Source organism: Neopelma chrysocephalum, unplaced genomic scaffold (genome assembly GCF_003984885.1).
Source record: "Neopelma chrysocephalum unplaced genomic scaffold, ASM398488v2 Primary Assembly neopelma1_100, whole genome shotgun sequence".
Taxonomy (NCBI): domain Eukaryota; kingdom Metazoa; phylum Chordata; class Aves; order Passeriformes; family Pipridae; genus Neopelma; species Neopelma chrysocephalum.
Window position 1 is genome coordinate 153,563 of NW_020897763.1, and position 6,378 is coordinate 159,940.

The window sequence follows — 6,378 nt, forward strand, 5'->3', positions numbered from 1 at the left end:
TTGGAAAGAAGACACCCCGTCCTTTAGGATCTTGAGTGGGAAGCACCAGCACATGGAAAGCAGCTCCTGAAGATCCATGTTGCTCTCAGGAGGCTGATGGAGCAGGTTAATCAAAGAGCTCTCAGGTTTCTTTTCACATGTTAATATTCTCCTGAAATAAAAACATTACAGCATTTTCTCTCGGAGGCACAATTGTGCACCATTGGTTTTGTTTTCCCCGTTATAAAATACTCCTATTTTTATTACTTGTATTTCCATTGGGAGGGATAAAAATAACTAGAATACAGCAAATGCTTTGTAAGCACACCGGGGGAAAAAAACCTCCTTATTTCCCATTACAAATAACAACTTGGTGTGTTTCTTCCAGAAGGCTGAGATTAAATATATTCTGCTTTGCCTTTTGGTTTCCATGAAAACACTTGTGGTTTTAAAGCCTGGGATATTTCCAAGGAATGTTGGGGCTTTGGAACCCCTGCCCTCTGTGCCAGGTGTTACTGAAAGGTGGTTGCAGATGGATGTGTTCAATCTCTTACTGTGCAGACACATGGAATTTTTCCAGGGTCTTTTATCCAAGTCTCTTCTTTCCTGATGGAAATGGTGCTGAGATAAAGCCATATGCTGTGTGGTCTGGGGCTGTTTCAAACCTAAAAAGACTCCTCATCTTGTGGCTGCTGGAGCTGGGAATTGCTGACCAAACCCTTGTCCTGCTCTGGAAACACTTAATGTCACCAGGGATGACCTGGAACCTGCTGGTATTTTACATATATATATATATATATATATATATATATATATATATATCTCAAAGGGCTCCTTCTGCTTCCTTGAGCTCCAGTGGCTGAGGAGAGTGTGAGAGCAGAGGCTTCCCGGGAATCTTCAGCACTTTATAACCAAAGACAAATTTTAATCTGTCTTCTGGGTTCTGACACCAGCACTTTATCGGCCTCCGAGCAAAGTGCAGTCTTTTAAAAATAAATTATGCAGTGACACTGATAATGGTGTTCACATCACAGAAGGTTGAAAGAGACCCTAAAAGCAGCAGTTTTTCATCTGTGCTCAGAGAAAAGATGTGTTAAAGCCTGTCATTAACATTTAGGCAAAGGCCACTTTGATCTTTCTGAGAGCTGTGTACCAACAACAGCCACGATTCAGGTTTTGACCTGGGGGAGATGGGACTAACTATTTAAATCAGGCTGAGGAATTGGAATGGGTCTAATCCCAGCCTAATATTCATTCCTGTGATGTTGTACCATGTCCAGGTATTTGCTGCCATAACCTTCCTGAAATTTAGGTCCCAGATAACCCGGGGCTGACAGGGGGCTGACAGCCCTTAGTGGCAGCACCTGGCACCGGGACTGGCACCAGGATGTCAGGTCATGGAATCATGGAACATCCTGAGCTGGAAGGGACCCACGAGGATCATCCAGTCCAACTCCTGGTCCTGCACAGACACCCCAACAACCCCATCCTGTTCCTGAGAGCATTGTCCAAACACTCCTTGAGCTCTGGCAGCCTTGGGGCCGTGCCCACTGCCCTGGGGAGCTTGTTCAGTGCCCAACCACCCTCTGGGGGAAGAACCTTTCCCTGATATCCAGCCCAAACTGCCCTGACACAGCTCCAGCCATTCCCTCAGGTCCTGGGCAGGTACCTCAGCCCGACCCTGGGGCTCTCCCTTCATTATTGTTTTTAAGGGTGTGCTCGAAGCCACCCCCTGCCCGATCTCATCCCAGCTGATACCATCAGCCCTCTGAGGCTGCTGCAGCAGAAATGGCTTTTTAGGGCTTCCAGCCCTGCCAAATCATTCTATAACTCTTCATCTTGAGGATATGCAAAGATTCCAGGTCAGTAAAATGTATTTAAGAAATCCCATCATCAGGAAAAAGGTTTTGATGGCAGTCCTGCCCCTGGAAATCTTCCTGGCAGGATGCACACAGCTTCAGAGCAGCCTGGCTTTGGGCTGCAATTCTGTGTGCAATACCCTGTGATGCCTCTTGGACCCGGTGCTTTTCAGGACAGTGAGCCACATTTATCCAATGAATCCAATGCCCAGAATGCCTCACTGGCACTCCAGGGCAGGAGCTGGCAGCAGGGACTGCCACCCCCTGCCGAGGTGGCCTTTGGGCTGAGCAGGTTCCTCCCGTGCTGTGCCCAGGAGGAGAATGAGTTATTTATCTTTAAACATCACATCTTGGAGTTTGCTTGCAGTGCAGTCCAGGGATTGTCAATTTAGGCCACAAATTCAGGATGATTCCCTTCCCTTCCCTTCCCTTCCCTTCCCTTCCCTTCCCTTCCCTTCCCCTCCCTTGATATTCAAGGAGAGGGGTGTCTAGAGTTGAATAATTGCTCCCAAAAAGTTCACACAGGGATTGAACAGCCAGGGGAGACTCAGCACACACAAGGAGGGAACCAGCACCTCCTTTACATTCCTGCTGTTGCTCTGTGCAAAAGACTTGATACTTAGCACTGAATAATTGGTATTTAATTGTACTGGACTTAAAACTAAATATTAATGCTCTGTCTCCACAGGATGGGGTGCTCTCCTCCTCTGTGCAGGCAGGGGTGAGATGAGGGTGTTGGGTTTCTCCCTTTCCCACACCCCAGAGATGTGTGTTAAGGGCACAGCAATCCACGCCGTGTTTATCCACAGATGGCACGTTGCCGTTGCCAAAGGATCCAGATCAACGTCATTTTTCCTGGCAGGAAGCTCCAAATCCTTTGTGAGCTGTTTCCAATTATTATATTAACTGGGAGAGTAAACAATGCCGTGCTATTAGTTAGAGCTGGCATAAAGAAATGCTGCTGCTCCCACTCCGGGCTTGATGATTATTTAAAAAAAAATAATAATAATATCAGCTTCAAATAGATCCTGGTTCAAATTAAATGAATAACTTGTTCTGGCTCAGCTGGACAAATATAATTGTGATTCCACCTTAGTAGCCCGTATTCATGGAATCATGGAATTGTTTGGTTTGGAAGGGACCTTGGAGCTCGTCTCATTTACCCCCCTGCTGTGGGCAGGGGCAGCTTCCACCAGACCAGGTTTCTCCAGACCCCAGTGTAAATCACCTCCAATGAGCTGTGTCTGGAGCACACCCTCGTTAATCCAATTGCAGTGTGCTCCTGACTTCCCAATTCCTCAAATGTTTGGGTAACGTCTCTGGTGCTTGGCTTCTGCTTTACTGGAAGAAAAATGATCCTCTTTTCTCCCTCTCAGGTTATTAGGAACTTTTCCACTTCCAGCCTTGCTCCCTGAGCAGTGTCTGCAGCCTCGAGCTGCCACAAGCTGCAGTTTTCCTCCTTTCCTTGCAGTTTTCATTCCTTTTGTGTTCTTGTCTGCAGTGATTATTTCAGAGGTGACTCAAGAGCTGCTGTGTTGCCTATAACTCATTTCTCTCTGTAATCCGAGTCTGTTGAGCCACTTTTCCCCAAATTTATTCCACTTCCAAGGCTGCTGTTGTGTTTAACTGCCTCTCTAGATGTGCCATCAGGGAACTGGACTGGGGGGAAGGTAAATGAGGGAAGGCCATCCGTGCTCTCTGAAAGGCCATGGGAATGCAGCTGCAGGGAAAAGCTCTGCCAGACTGCAAATCCTAAATGCCAGGGTGGGTGTGGGTGAGACAACACCCCTGAGCCCCTGCAGAGACCATCAGCTCTGCCCAAGTCCCTGGAGCTTGGAAGGGGGCAACTTGTCTGTGTTGTTCATCCCGAGAGGTGGAAACACGACTCTGGGAGCAGTTTGGCTCCAAGTACCAATGGAGGCCGAGGCAGCTGGAAAAAGGATGCTCCCTGTGGGGGTGGTGGGAGCTGCAGTGTCAGGGGATGGGATCCAACTTCTCCAGGGCTTTTCCTGGGCTGCTCCACGTGGCAAAGTGGGAGCTTCTCAGTGGGATACGAGAGGGAAAACCCTGTATTCCAACAGCTGTGTGTGTGTGGATGTGGGAGAGGAGGAGTGGGATCAAGAGTCCCACTGCTTGGGAAAAGCAGTGTTTGCATTTTCAGCTGTTTTGGAGCCTCTTGTGTTGAACAATAAAGAGTGTATGTGACATAAATCCAAAGGCACAAAGTGCAAAAAAAGTCTGGTTTTTGCTTTGAAGAAATATTTGTTGAGATCACGGATGCTAATACCAGGGTCTCCTGTTATTGGTACCCAGCGAGCCTGGAATCCTCTGATATCTAAATCAAGGTGAATAATTGACCCAAGGTGACTTTAAATTTAAAAGTAAAAAGTTCTTGCTATTACCTTTGTAATAAGATTAGCCTTTTTTTCCAAATAATTGAATTTTATTATTGATTTCTGTGTTACAAGCTCTCAATTGGGCATTAACCTTTTTCAAAGGGTTTGGTCGGGGTGTTTTTTTGTCTGTTGAAATCTCTTTAAGGTAAATTCAGATTTCAAATGCAACACTCGACTGATGTATTCCAAGAATTCCTCTCCTGGTGCCAGTTTTGGTGGCTCAGGCAGGAACTGTTGCTGTGCTGGAGAGATGACGTGATGCCTGGGGCTCATTTGCAACCCCTTGGGTACAAATCCTTTGGTTTTGGGAGTCTGGGACACAGATGCAATGGAGGAGGCAATGAAAGGAGGAGCAGGGGAGAGTTGCTGCTCCCTCCCCAGCTCCTGGTCTTCTCTCCTGGCAGCTCAGGTATCCTGGCAGGTGCCAACAGCTCTTGTGAAGCATCACCTGAGATGCCTGTGCACGTGCCAAGGCTGACACAGGTATCACTTATGGGTCCATGGGCATCATTTATGGGTCCATGGATAAAACCTACAGGTTTCTGTGGGGCAGGGGGCAAAACTCTCCCATTTAGAAAAACCTGGGGAGGCTGCAGTACACATCAGAGGTTGTAGAGGGTAAGGCCCAGCCCCAAGTAGGTGTTGTAGGGATCCAAATTTCTAAAAGGCAGATTTGAGGTGTAATTCGAGTGTCAAGTTTCTTAAAAAGATAAGTATGTGGGTGGTTTTAGCGAGTTTGTCATCAAATATAATGCAAACTATACCTGAGCTTGAGTGCTTGGGAAATTACTGGTTTAGCTCCCAGCCTTGCAGTGTCTGGAATCTCTCCTTGGTAAACACAGACCTTTGGAAGCCACGGGGCTGCTGGCAAGAGGTTGGTGATGCTGGTGTTGGCTTGCAGGTGGTGAACCCTTCAGAAACAGTTCCCAATCTGCAGTCGTGTCTCAATCCATTGGCAGCAGCAGGTTATGGAGCACTGACTGGGAGGTGGTGGTGTGTAATTAGAAGTGGCTCTCTGTGACCAGTTGCAGGATATTGCTGGGTTAATAAATGGTTTCACTCGTGTTGTCTTGGCAACAGAAGTTTTTGGGAGGAGAAGTGCTTGGCAGGTAAGTTGCTCTTGCCAGGCAGAGGTTGCCATGCTGGGCACAGCACTGTGGCAGGAGGGATGGAGGGTGAGGTGTCCAAAACACATCAGTCTGGGCAAGGAAGGGCCAGGGGGGCTAAAAGGGCCCTGATGCTGCTTCACAGGGGCGTTGGGCGATGCCTTTGCATCACATGTGCACCTCAAGTGCCACCCACGCCCTTTGTGTCACAGTGAGTCACCAGCCCAACAGCTGGAGAAATTATCCAGCCTGGGAATCGGGGGATGGAGCTGCTGGGAGGTTGGATGGAGGGCGGTCAGAGAAGCTCCAGGGCAGCCTCGTGCTGTGCTGGGTGCTGGTGTCACCCCTGGGACACTCATGGTGTGGCAGCTCCAAGTGCTTCAGCAGGTAATTACCAGGGAACATAAACACCACGGTGTGATCTCAGCACACCCTGCTGCCATGTGGGGCTGAGGGACCTGTGCAGCCTCAGCCCTGGCTCTCCAGAAGGCTCATTAGATTTCCAGAAGCTGCAAGAAGTCATCCTGCTGTACATAATTTTAATTGCCTGCTCCACAGTTGCATCTTGGCCCGTGCCTGTCAGATATATGCTGTGCCGCGTGGCACGACCTGCCTGCTAAGTTACAACAGGAATAAAAAAATACTGCAGAAAGTAAAAAAGAAAGAAATCTAATTATGGGCTGGAATGGTGTTCTCAATCTCTATTGCCATCTGCAGCCTGGTGTGTTAGGACCAGCACAAACAAATCAATAAAACCTGCAGCTTTTCTTATGTTGCCTTTGGCACTTGTAAGTAGTTTGTGCACTGTTCATGGGAGCACTCTGGTTTCTCCTCCCTGGTGATGTGCCATCCTCAGCCAGGAGGTTTCAGCGTTCATTCTGTTTGCAAAATCACTCCGGGATGGGGATTTGAAACTCTGCACCTGGAGAAAGGGCAGCAACGAAAGGGTTAAAAAGAATTATCTGGGCTGCAGCTTTAATACGTGTGTCGTGTGGAGGGCACGAAACTGAGTTTGGTAGGAGGTTCTTTGTCTGGAGC